Raw genomic sequence first — 14883 nt, 5'->3', positions numbered from 1 at the left:
ATTACCGTGATTGTGAATGGACTAATTACGAGGAAATTATATTTATACGGAAAGGAAACGTATACAGTAACGTACAGTAAACACAGTAAACGTACAGTACAAACGTACAGTAAGTACAGTAAACGTATACGGAAACGTGTACCGGATTAATGATCGCAAACAGAAAGGATGTCGAACAAATATTATATTTCTTGAATTTATGGTTTCATTCTTGACTATCGATGATGATGCAAATGTTGCCGTAAGAGCTACTACGAATGTATAATAAAAGGAAAGAATAATGGTTTTGATGGTTGTATCACCGGCATGTGATATAAATTCAATAACTTCGATGTGACATTATGTCATTCGTGTCAATTATGTTACTGTCTATCGAAGTATATAATTAAATTAGTTTAATACTACAAAACCTGGAGCCATTGCTTTCCACTCTTCGAGCACGAGATTGAAGAAAATGAGTATAAATTCAAGTATTATAATTCGTAACGCATGTTCTGAACCATGGATAAATAAACATTATGAAATTTATTGTTAACCAAGTTATAAACATGTTTACCATTTTATTGCGGTAGATTGCTATCATTACATGCATATATGCTTATAGATATTTCAATGTTATGTGCCGAACTAAAGAATTTGATTAGTTTTCTTAGAATTTTGCAAACTTAACTGGATTATTTAAACACAGAAAACTCGGTAAAAAGAAGAATTAAACGTCTTAGAAAAACAATTTGTTACACATCGCTGACGCAATTGCACGACTGAAACGGGGCTGAAATTTTGAAATTTGAAAATCACGAGTGTCATATTTAATAAACTTCAAATAGCTTCAAATAGCATTTTCGGTTAGCACAACTTAAAATTATATTTTTTCTATTATAAATTAGTCTAATGTTGACGTTTCCTTATTAGGAAATAAGCTACGTGAAAAAAAGATCATATGATTTCATTCTTCTCGACGAGGCAACCAACGAGTAAGCATGTGAGTAGTAACTAGTATCGAATTAGTAACTAACATCTTCCGTATTAAATCTACACTGCGTGCTCCACGAACCGTGTCCATGTTAAATAATTTCGTTTCAGAGAATACGCGAAAATGTTCGACGTAAAAGTTCTAGGATTTAAAGTATTAAATAATGTGATAATAACGGTTTCTTGACAAGTGAATGAATTTAGAAAAAATACGAAAATCAGTTTTGTTTTCTTAAATGGAGTCATATGCTTTTTATATATTAATCGATCCACTTCGGCATTCTCTACAAAAAGGTATTAACCTATTTTTGTCCAAAACTATATTAATTTAGCAGGTATTTTAATTTGAATTTATCATATTTAACGTATGAAAGCCGTGAAGAGATAATCTTGTGTTTTACTTTATCTTTATCCTGTAATAATAGTTATCCTTTTCGTAAAATGATATAAATTATTTATTCGTCTTCCAGTTCTATGATTACTTCGATACTATTTCGCGGCAGTCGAATTAAAAATCTAACCCAAACCTAAACCCAAAGCATTGATGATATTCATTTTTAATTCACTGTTTGCTGGTGAGTGCCGAAGCGTGCAGACGTGTGTCCAGTGCCCTGTGAAGTTCACAATACTACACGTGACACCCATCTGTCGAAAGCGAATCCAACAAACCTAGCTAAGTGTTCACACAGCCTCTCGACTAGTTCTTTCATACTGAACTAACTAGCTCGATGATGGCCTTAACATTCCAACCAGGCTCTCCGGAGCTAAATTATAACACCGCCGTTCTTCCTCCCCCGTGCCAAAGGGGGCAACACATCTCTCTTTGCAAACGACCAGCACACGAAAAAACGCAAGCTGGAACCAATCAAGACAAATGTGAACAAGAGTCAAGTTAAACCACCAACTAGCCAAGTGACCACCTACAACAGATTCTCAATGCTGGAGACTCAAGACTCCATTAATACAACCGAAACGGTAAATTATCTCCATACCCAAAGAATTCCCCCTCCCCCGCCAATATTCATTGACGACGTAATCGACATCCAGACAATGATAAGGACCATTGAAAAAGATATCAGCAAAGAGGACTACAAGTTAAAAATTAACAACGACCACGTGACAATTCTGCCGACCCACCCAGACGCCTATAGAAAATTAACTAAGTTGCTAAAAACTTTGAATGCAAAATTTCACACATATCAGCTCAAGCAAGAAAGACCTTTTCGTGTGGTGCTACGCAATATCCACCACTCAGTCGACCTAGACAAACTAAAGTTCGAACTTCAAACACTTGGCCACGAGGTAACCAACATCAGCAACATTAGACATAGAGTCACAAAAAATCCACTATCGTTATTTTTCATCGATATAAAACAAAAACAAAATAACAAAGATATCTACAACATCAATCGGCTGATGAACTCTATAGTTAAGATCGAACCACCTCTTGTAAAGAAAGAAATAGTACAATGTAAAAGGTGCCAAAGGTACGGCCACACGCAGAAATACTGCAACCATAACTTCCGGTGCGTAAAATGTGCAGGTAATCACCCCACTGACCAATGCACTAAATCCCCTGAAACCTCCGCTAAGTGCATCCACTGTCAAGGAGAGCATCCTGCGAACTACAAAGGATGCTCAGCCTACAAAACACTACATAATATTAAGTATCCAAAACTGAGACCCAAGGACATAACCATACAAGAACCTAGACCCCAAAAACTCACCTCACCATCAGTATCCTATGCGCAGGCAGCACAAGGAAACGTAAACAACTCGAAAACCCACAGTGTACACACAGAAAATAGAATTCCCACCCCACAAAACACAGAAAACTTTACCAGACTCGAAAAACTTATCGAGAAGCAATCTGAGCAAATTAACAACTTGCTGTCACTTCTCACACTCTTCATGGACAAATTCATACGCACAGAAGCAAAATAAAACCAATGCGAATAGCTTTGTGGAACGCCAACGGTCTAGCTCAGCACACATTTGAACTAGAACTATTCTTAAAACAACAGCAAATCGATGTATTGCTCATATCCGAAACCCACTTCACCGACAAAAACTACCTCAAAATACACGGCTACAACTTCTACCACACACAGCACCCCAGTGGAAAGGCACACGGCGGTACCGGAATCATCATCAAATCCAGCATTAAGCACTGCGAGCTTCCATCATCCCAGAAAGACTACCTTCAAGCCACAAGCGTAGCAATAGAAGACCGCCATAGTACAATCACCACCTCAGCAGTATACCGCCCTCCCAGACACTCGATTGCAAAAGAGAACTTCGACAGCCTATTTGACGCCCTAGGCAATAGACTCATAGCTGGAGGACAGTATAACGCCAAACATACCCAATGGGGCAGCAAACTTGTCACAGCAAGAGGCAAAAACCTCCTGAAAAGCATAAGCACCAACAATCTCAACTACCTCACCACATATGAACCCACATACTGGCCCACTGACACTAACAAAATCCCCGATTTACTCGACTTCTTCATAACCAAAAATATCTCGCCCAGATACGTCCAAATCAACTCCTCGACTGAACTCTCTTCCGACCACTCCCCCGTAATAGCAACAGTCGGTTCAGCAATAATCGAGAACCCACCTAATGGCCTTATTCACAACCAACTCACCGACTGGCAGCTCTTCAAAGAAATCTTTAACCGCTCAACCTCTGCCTCAATCTCACTAAAAACAAAGACAGATACTGCCATAGAATACCTAAACACGAGCATAACAAACGCCATCCGCTCCTCAACACCTACTAAGACTTCTATCAGTAAACACGAATATCCCCATTACATATTAAACAAAATTATAGAAAAACGAAGACTAAGAAGAGTATGGCAAACCCATAGAACACCGGATGACAAACGCAAGCTAAACAACGCAACCAGGAAGTTAATCAAAATCATTAAAAAATTCAAAAATGACTGTTTCCAAAAGTACCTCGTCCATTTGTCCCCCTCTGCCGACTCCAACTACTCACTATGGAAGGCTTCCAGGAAACTCACGCGTCCCCCCCCCCCCAAATAATCCTACCAATTCGCTGTCCGCAAGGCGGATGGGCACGAAGCCCTATAGAAAAAGCCAATCCCTTCGCCAACTACCTATCCAACATTTTGAAACCACATTCCTCCAATACCGCTCCGGAAATAACAGAATACCTGCATTCTCCCTTCCAAATGTCTCTCCCCATTAAACCTTTCACTTCTTTAGAGGTTACTGAATTCATCCATCGTCTGAACCCCAGGAAAGCACCGGGACATGATCAAATAAGTAATAAAGCAATTAAGGAACTACCTGTAAAAGGGATTGCACTCATTTCTTCAATCTTCAACGCAATCCTTCGCCTTGAATACTATCCCGAAACCTGGAAAACGTCACAAATCACGCCCATCGCTAAACCCGGAAAACCAATACAGGAAACTAGCTCCTATCGCCCAATTAGTCTTCTACCCACTTTGTCAAAACTATTCGAAAAGTTGTTAACGAATCGACTCCTTCCACTCCTAGAGGATCTGAAAACCCTGCCAGATCATCAATTCGGCTTTCGGAAGCAGCATTCCACAATAAAGCAAATCCACCGAATAACACACAATATCAGCCAAACCCTCGAAAAGAAAAAATACTGCTCAGCAGTATTCCTTGATATTCAACAGGCATTGACATTCACAGGAAAAGCTGCGAAAGAAATAGCAGAGAGTGTCATAAATACATCCGAAAACTTCAGAGATAAAATAAGAAGTCCTAAAAATTTCACTAATGCCAAAATTTTGATTGCAGAATAGAATGTACCGGTTCTTTGCAATGAAAGTATGGAGGACTGGTAAATAGGATGTTTGACCGTGAGATTTACTGGATGTTATTGCTTGTTGTCGTAACCGTTGAATATATTTAAAAATGATAAATACATATACAGATTATATTCGCTGAGTAGCTCGTACACAGTATAAAATTGTTAATTAATACTCAGTAAATGCTGCCTAGATAATCGTCGATAACTCGGTAGATAACTTGTGATAACACTTAGATAGCTCGTCGATACAGAAAGATACTCGTAGATGCTGATAGATAGTAAACGCTTTTCGGTTGCGTCGATTTATTTGAACTGGTCGGGAGGGAGTCGGAAAATTCGAATTCGTCTTCGTTAGACCGTTACACGTAGCGGCGACGCTGTTTTTGGCCGGTGTTTCAACCGTTCGCGGAGCGACGCGATCACGAGATAACGCGTCAACGAGAGTTGTAAATTCTCGTTACGATTAAACAATCGACGCCACGAACTGATTGATCCCCTATTTCTATTAGAGAAGAGAGGTGGTTGGAATGAGTGCATACGGAAAACTACACTGGATTTGTTATCAAAAGTTTAATAATAAATAAAGAAGCAACAATTTCAGTCAACGATCAACAATGAACAATTAAGACGAAAATATAACAATTAAGGCTTTGTTAGTGGTTTGCTTATAACGAGATCTGTCGTACTTCGCAGCTTGAGATAGACTAACTGATGCTTTTGTTCGAAACCATGGAGTCTTATCTTTGTTGCCCCTCCATATCCCAACTACACGTGTGTTTATTAGATCTACCACGGCGGTCGCCACGTATACGTTCTTCTGAGAATTCGGCGAAAGAAACTTAGAGATATCGATGATAGATTGGACACGTCGGTATTGCGCTTTGACGGCATAGCTCTTTGTGTCGCGAAGTCGTGGAAAGTTTCGTGGACGAGTGCCGCGACATTAGTATTTTGCTGTTGGTAATTATACGTAATCCAGTGAAACTGAATAGTTTCGAAATTGAAGTAGGTGAGAAAATTAGAGTATTATGATGGTGCAGGACGAAAGGGCCTGATTTCCTATACAAAAATATGTCGACGATGAAGTAACAAGTTCTGACTCAAGACTTGGTTTTCTAGAAAATCAATTGTGAAGTTCCGTCCACTTGATTCGCTACTTTTTAAGTATACGCGTACGTATATGACGAAACTTCACAATTCATTGCCTGGGAAACGAAGTCAGAATAGATTTTATATATCTGACTGCACGTCTAAAAATACCACTTTCTCTCATACATACACGTATGTTTTCTACAATATTTTCTCTATTCGATAACATGAAATAACAAAACTAACTATTTCAGCCAACGCTCATACCGCGTTGAAAATACTCGTTCTCGTCAGTTGACCGTGATCCTCCGAGCAGGCCGGACCTCTCGGCCCTAAGGGACTACCAGGCGTAGGCCCTAACAGTGAGCGCAGCAATCTATTCAGTGTACAGTATACAGTGAGAGAGCGGAGAAAAAAAAACAAAAAGAGTGCTAAGCAGTGAAAAAATAGTGATAACATCACCCACACTACAAACAATATAAAAATAGAAGAGGAAAGGAATGAAATTGAAACCAAGGAGGCGGAATCCGCCATAAGTCCGACAAAAAAAGGGGTCAAAAGGAAGATAGAAAAGCAACAGATAATTAAAGATAGCAGCATAAGACCCGCTGCACAAAAGACGCGGAAACTCAATCCGCCTCCAAACCTGATAAGCAGGAACAAAAAAGAAATCAGACAAGAAAATTGAAAAGAAGAAGAAAGCGATTCTCAAGAAGAGCGTTACGAAAAAAACGAAAACATGAAACAAAAAAGAAGCCCCCAACCAATGGCAATCCCAATAAAAAACAGATTTGAAGCCCTCCAAGCTCAAGACCCCTGCGCATCGCAATCGCAGGAAACTATCATCGAAACATTAAAAAAAAAAAACGACTTACTAAGGAAAAAAGCAACCAGACAGCCCACACCCCTGGTCACATCACCGATAACCACGAACAAAAACAATGCCGCCCGGACAAGTACCTCCCCCGCCGCTCCGCCAAAAAAAACAACAACACCACATCATTCAACATTACTGAAAAACCAAAATTATAAAGGCCTGCCATCCAGCCACCCCGCTGAAGAACAGGCAGACCCCCCCACTTCGGCAAAAGGGGCCAGGCCACCCCCCATCAACATAACATTACAAAACCCAAAAGATACAATAGCACTCATGGAAACTTCACTCAAAATCAAGAATTTCCACATCAAAAGAATCCACTCAGGTAAGCACGTGCTTTACCTTCAAAACATAAATGACTACACAAATGCAAAAAAAATACTGACCGCAGCCAACACGGCCTACTTCACATACACCCCAAAATCTCAAAAACCCCATACGTATCTACTAAAAGGGCTAGGAAACAGCTACACAGAAGCGGAAATACTAGAAGATCTAAAAGCCCTGAATATAGAAGAAGTTAACTTCACCAAAGTGACCCGATTCACAACAAGAAAATCAAGGGAGAACAACACATTGCTCCCAATCTATATAATTCAAGTCTCCCCCGATAGCAACATTGGGAACCTATTAAAAATAAACAGACTCAACTATCTAAAAATAGCATGGGAAAAAATAAAAAAAAACGATATCACGCAGTGCTACAAATGCCAGCGAATAGGCCACACTGCACAAAACTGTAACCTAAACTATCGCTGTGTAAAATGCACTGAACCGCACGGGCCAGGTGAGTGCAAAATAAAAAAAGAAGCAGCAGTAAGCAAAGAAAAAATCTACTGCGTAAACTGCAAAAACTACGGACATCCTGCATCTTACAAAGGATGTCCAAAACTCGTCGAACTACGGAAAAAGATTAATGAAAAAATCACCAAAGCAAAAACATCAAAAACCGAAAGAATCGCCAAAATAAGCCGTAAGTACGTCCCCGAGCTAAAGTTCGCGGATATAGTAAAACAAAAAACAAGTATAAACGAGACAAGCCCGCTAGTAACAAACTTAGCGGCACAAGCCAAACAAAACCCAAACCCAACAATAGACGCACCCCAAATAAGCATAATAAATGTCATTGAAGACTTCAAAAAAAGCATCCTAAAAGCACTAAGCGACCAACAAACCCAACTAAACGAAATCAAAAAAGCACTAAATACGCATGAAGAAGGAATCGATTCCATCTCCAACATCATCGAAAATATAGACGAAGATTAGCCAAAACACACCCGCCCACCAATCACAGCAGAAAATAAACCAGATAAAAGTTAAACATCTGAAAATCATATCAATAAACGCCAACTCTCTAATCTCAAACCAAAAAAGATACAGCTTGCTAACTCTAATTAAGAAAGAAACCCCCGACATAGTACTTATCTTAGAAACCAAACTGAACTATAGACATAAGGTGCAATACAAAAACTACTCTATAATAAGACATGACAGACCAAACGCCACCCAAGGAGGAGGAACGGCAATCCTCATAAAAAACCCCCTGAAGTTCAAAACAATACAAAACGACAAAATAACAAACTTCAAAATCCTAGAGACGACGATCATAAAAATAAAAATAAACAATAAGGAAAACTTATTTATCTCTGCAGCCTACGCAGCCTACGGAAACCAGAAACAATTTAACGACGAATTCGACAATCTCTTCCAACTTTTACAGCTCGACAAACAGGAAAACTACTACATAATAGCCGGTGACCTTAACGCCAAACATACCAGCTGGAAAAACGAAATAAACAACACGAGAGGAAACTCCGTCAGAACCTGGCTAGACAATAAAAGCATCTTCTACAAAACAAACCTTTATGGCTCCGAGTTACCCTCTTACCCAAAAGCACGCTCCTACCTAGACATATGCCTAGCAGACGCCCGAATAAAATTCCAAAACTTACGACCAAATAACACTCTCAAAACCATAGACTACGACAGCGACCATAACGCCATAATATTTCAGATAAGCAAAAACACATCCGACTACCTAACACTCGAAACGCAGACCGAAACACCCAGGTACAACTACAAAAAGACAGACTGGAAAAAGTTCCAAAACCTGCTCGAACAGAACTGCGACCTAAAAATCTACAACAATGTCAACCTAACAGACAGACAAATCGACTCGTTCATAGACGAAATAGAAAAACATATACAAATCGCCCTACAAGAATCCGTACCGACATTTAAAAAAAAAGACTCCTGCGAGCCATATATAAACTATAAAATAAAAAAACTACAACGAGATAAAAGCTACATACTATCGAAATTAAACTACCTAAGACACAACTACTCTTACGACAAAAGAGAAGACATAGAATTCCTAAAGTACCTGCTACACGAAATAAAATCACAACTAAAACAAGAATTCGCAAACTCTATAAATCAATACTGGACAAACAAAATAAAGAATATCTCCAAAAAAGACTCTGCTAGCATGTTCCCACAGATAAATCAAATTTTCAGACCAAAGGAACAAAACTCCATCCCGCCCCTCAAACTGCCTCCAGAAAAAGCCTCCCTCATCCAAGAAGCAGGCATCGAGATACACAACACCAACAAAGACGCAGAGGGCAACTTCATAATATCAAAAACAACGGAAAAACTAGACATTATCGGCACCCACTTCGCCAAAACTCACACACAAAACGAACACATGGACCGAGAACAATTAAACAGAATTATCATCGCCGAAACAAACATACTAAAAAATAAAATAAAACAAGACATAGCGCTAAACAAAACAGTCTGCACATTCTCAAACGAAAACACATCGGACGACCCCAAACAGCCCGACCCAGAAATAAACTACTTTACAAACTTCAATCAACTAAGTACAATCTTCTCCACGCTAAACAACAAAAAATCCGCCGGCTTCGATGGCATCCCAAACATCTCGCTCAAACGCCTACCAAACAAAATAAAATGGTACTACACAGTACTGTTTAATAATGCACTAAACAACACGTACTTCCCCAAAAAATGGAAAAAAGCCAAACTCATAGCCATTACAAAAAAAAATAAAGACGGCTCATCACCTGCAAACCTACGACCCATAAGCCTCCTCCCCAACATAAGCAAAGTATACGAAATGATCATAAACAACCCCCTAGCAGCCTTCTGCTCAAAAAATAAGATAATCCCGGAAAACCAATTCGGCTTCCGCCACAAACACTCCACAATCCACGCAATAAACAAACTTACGTCGGATATCTGCTGGGCACTTAACGCAAACCAGCGAGTAGCCGCCTGCCTAATAGACATCGAAAAAGCCTTCGACACCGTCTGGATCCCAGGGCTCATTTATAAAATGATTAAAAAGAACTTCCCCAAATACCTAATCAAAATAGTATGGGACATGGTAACAAACAAAACTTTCATAATGACCGACGGCTCGCACACTTCAAGCAAAGAATTCTCCATAGAGAACGGCCTGCAACAAGGAACAGTAAATTCCCCGCTACTCTTCAGCATCTACAATAACGACTTACTAAACCTCTTTAACCTCAACACATCCACACACAAACGCTCCATAGCCTTCGCGGATGACCTAATCATCTACGTAACAGGCCGCAAAACCAAAACGATAAGAACAGAACTGCAAGAACTCTTTAACAAAATCAGCGATTACTATCATACATGGAAACTAAAAATTAACGCAAGCAAATGCGAAACCATACTATTCAGACCCAGAACAAGCAAAATCGGCCCAGCAGAAAGGGAACAAGTCAGGAAATTCCGCCTAAAAGAAAAAGCAAACGAAGAGAACCTCATACCACACAAAAACTGCGTAAAATACCTAGGAATAAACATAAATGAAAAACTAAATTATAAGCAACACATCGAAATCCAACTCTCCAAAGCCAGCAAAGCTTTTTGGAATACAAAAAGGCTGTTTTACTCCAGACTTCTCGATAGCAAAGTAAGAATCATGTGCTACCAATCGCTAATAAGACCCATTATAACCTACGGCTGCCCAATATGGTACAACATACCTGCGTCAATAATGGAAAAAATTCGCATATTTGAAAGAAAATGCATCAGAGCTTGCCTGAGCATTTACAGATCAGAACACAGCGGATACAGAAAATACGTAAAAAACAAAAAAATATACGACTTAGCCAACATCCACCGCATCGACTGTCACATCTTAAAACTAACGAGAAATCACTTCTCGCAAGCCGCGAAGATCAAAGAAAACAGCCTAATCTTCGGCTGCTTATACCCAAACGACGCATACTTCAAAAACACTCTGTTAACAGGCTACATCCCCCCCGAAGCCTTTCTATACCTAGACGAAAGAAACTATCTCCAAGACCAAAACAACATACCCATAATTTATCATATGCAAAGGAAAATAGAAATGAAATCTATTCAATACGAGGAAAACCTAGATGGCCGCACGGCAGACACTAGGTGGAGATACAACATGGCCCTCCCCCAAAAGGATACAGAAGACAAACACAGAAAAAACACAAAAAAATATTGGTGGATACGGAATTCACAACAAAAACAACAAGATAAAGAGCCACAGAACGGCAACGCTCACCGAATCAAAGTGTAAATATGTAAATATGTAAATAGATAAACAAATATTATACTAATCCCACAGAACACCCCTCCCCGCCCCTCCCAGTCCATCCCCTCCCAGCCCCTCCCTAATAGGCTAGCGAACTGTCCTGTTTTTGCGTCCAGGCTTTCAGGACATAAATTAAAATATCGTACATAAGCACAGCGCAACAGCGGCTTAATTTTTTTTTATTTAACAATAATAATCTTAAAAAAAAAAAGAGAAAAGAATGTAATAATGCATGGCTACATCGTACCGTCGCGTATCGGTACTCTTGCCTGTACCACCCTACAATTAGAATTCAAGTGTTAGGAAGTCAGATGTATTCTTGTTTATCTGAAATACTATGACGTTATGGTCGCTGTTACAGTCTAGGATATTGAGAGTGTGTTAAAATTTTGAAATTTTAATCGCGCGTCTGCTAGGCATGTGCCCAGGTAAGAGCCTTCTTTTCGGTAAGAGGGTAGCTCGGAGCTGTAAAGGTTTGTTATGTAGTATATACTTTTATTGTCTAGCCAGTTTCTAATGAAGTTTCCTCTCGTGTTGTTTAGTTCGTTTTTCCAGCTTGCATGTTTTACATTAAGGTCGCCAGCTATTGTATAGTAATTTTCCTGTTTGTCGATGTGTAAAAGTTCAAAGAGATTGTTGAATTCGTCGTTAAATTTTTTCTGCAGTGCTAAATAAGTTTTCCTTATTGCTTATTTTTATTTTTATGATCGTTTCTAGGATTTTGAAACTTGTTATTTTGTCGTTTTGCATTGTTTTGAACATCAGAGGATTTTTTATGAGGATTGCCGTTCCTCCACCTTGGGCAGCGTTCGGTCCGCCGTGTGCTTTCATAGAGTAGTTTTTGAAGTGTACTTTGTGTCTTTTGTTCAATTTTGTTTCTGAGATAAGTACGATGTGGAAGGTGGAAGAGTTAGCATACTGTATCTGTATTTGGTTTTAAATTATTGAGTTGGCAGTTATTGAAATTACTTTCATTTATACTATCGATAGTGCTGAAGATAGAGTCGATCCTTTCCTCCTGCGTTTTTAATGATTTTTTCATTTCGTTTAACTGCTTTTGTTGTTCATTTAATACTTTTAGTATATTTATGTTGAAGTTTTCAATGACGTTTATTATGTTTAGTTGGGGTATGTTTACTGTTGGGTTGGGGTTTTGATTTGTATTTATTAATTGTGGAGGATTCTCGATGGTCTGGTTTAGGCTTGTTCCTTGATTTACTACGTCCGCGAACTTTAGTTCGGGGACGTATTTACGGCTTATTTTGGCGATCCGTTCGGTTTTTGTTTTTTTCGCTTTGGTGATCTTTTCGTTGAGCTTTTTATGTAACTCAACGAGTTTTGGGCATCCTTTGTATGATGCGGGATACCCGAAGTTTTTGCAATTTACACAGTAGATTTTCCCTTTGCTTACTACGTCTTCTTTTTTTATCTTACACTCGCCTGGTCCGTGCAGGTGAATGCATTTTACACAGCAGTAATTTAGGTTACAGTTTTTCGCTGTGTGACCTATTCTTTCTAATGTGTGGCATTGAGTAATGTTGTATTTTTTTATTTTTTCCCATTGTACTGTGGCGGCACTCGACAAGCCAAATACCACCACTCGACACTAACTAATGTCGGACGACGGCAGCGCAGTGGTTAACGTCTTAGGTTGCGAACGTTCGGAACCCGGGTTCGAATCCCGGCGGCTGGAGTCCGATTTTACTCCCACGCACCAAAAAACGGAGGAAAAATCAGCAGTACCCCGGCAGCGACATCTACAGCCCCCAGTGACAATTACAGCGGATCAGGCCCAACTACTACAACTATAACTCACTCACGGCCACCTCAACAGTACTTTTAGGTAATTTAATCTATTTATTGTTTGTAGTTTTCCAATATTGCTATTGGGGGATACTTGAACTATGTAGATTGGGAGCAATATGTTCTCCCATGATGACTTGTTCTCCCTTGATTTTCTTGTCGCGAATCGTGACACTTTCGTGAATTGTATGTCGTCTATTTGTAGGGCTTGTAGGTCCTCTGGTATTTCTAATTCTGTAAAGCTATTGCCTGGCCCTTTTAGTAAATAAGTGTGGTGTTTTCCGATTTGGGTGTGCACGTGTAGTATGCTGTGTTGACCGCGGTCAATATTTCTTTCCCTTTGGTATAATCGCTTAAATTCTGTAGGTATAGTACGTGCTTACCTGTGCGTACTCTTTTGTTGTGGAAATTCCTAATTTTTAGTGGATTTTCCATGAGAGCAATAGTGTCCCTTATATCTTGTAGGGTTATGTTAATTGGAGGGTGGGCTGCCCCCTTTTGCCGATGCGAGGGCGTCCGCATGGTCTTCAACGGGGTGGCTGGTGGGCAGTCCATTATGTGCCTGTCCCTTCAACGGCGTTGTCGATGGTTTGGATTTTTCCGCGTAGGCTGCGCTTGTGATGTTGCCGGTTTCCAAGGTGTGACGGGGGGGGGGGGGGTGTTTGTCCGTACATCCTTGCTTCTGTTTCGGATTTCTGATGTTGCAACCAGGGACGTAGCCTGCCTGTTTGCTTTGTTTCGTAATATTTCATTCTTTTTTTTATGCTTTCCACAATCGTATTTTGAGTTTCTGATTTTTTCGTTGATATTGATTTTGGGTGACCCTGCAGTTGAGAAAAACAGGATTCTTGTGCTTGCAAGACTTCAAATCTATTTTTTGTTGGTATTGCTGTTGGCGGAGAGCTTCTTGCCTGCTTCATGTTTTCGTTTTTTTCGCAGTACGCTTCTTGTGTATCGTTTTCTTCTTGGTTTATGCTTTCTCGACTATTATATGTTTTTTTGTTCCTGCTTATCAGGTTTGGCGGAGGGTTGAGTTTTCGCGTCTTTTGTGCGGAAAGTCTTATGCTACTGTTGCTGTCTTTAGTTGTCTCTTAATTTGATATTCTTCTTTTAATCCCTTGTTTTATTGAGTTTATGGCGAGTTCTGTCTCCTTGATTTCGGTTTCACTATCTTTGTCTTCTATTTTTTTTATTTATTTATTTATTTTTTTTTTTATTTATAATGAGGGTAACTCGAGCACTATTTTTCACTATTTTTCACTTTTTGTCTTTTTTTCTCTCTAACTGGATACTGTGTAGATGATGCGCTCACTCTACAGGTCCTACGCCTAATATTCCTTTTGGACTGAGAGGTCCGTCCTGCTCGGAGGTTCACGGTCAAGTGGCACTGACCACTGTACTGCCGTCGCCCGGCGCTAATTAGTGTCGAGTGATGGTATTTGGCTTGTCGAGTGCCGCCACACATATTATATTATGGAATTGCTACCTACTTCAGCTTATTTGAATGAGAAAAAAATGTTATTTGTAAATTATTCTTGATAAGTGCTCTTTTCTGCACAATACCTCTTATGAAACAACTAATTACTTATGTTACGATTTCCATACGTTTCATTCAATAAACATACGAATAATATCAATATATGTATTATGTTTCAACCATTCGCGGAGAGACGCGATCGCGAGATAACGCGTCAAC

The sequence above is a fragment of the Bombus terrestris genome, chromosome 17 (genome assembly GCF_910591885.1).
Source record: "Bombus terrestris chromosome 17, iyBomTerr1.2, whole genome shotgun sequence".
NCBI classification, from domain to species: domain Eukaryota; kingdom Metazoa; phylum Arthropoda; class Insecta; order Hymenoptera; family Apidae; genus Bombus; species Bombus terrestris.
Note: the sequence above shows the minus strand (reverse complement) of the source record.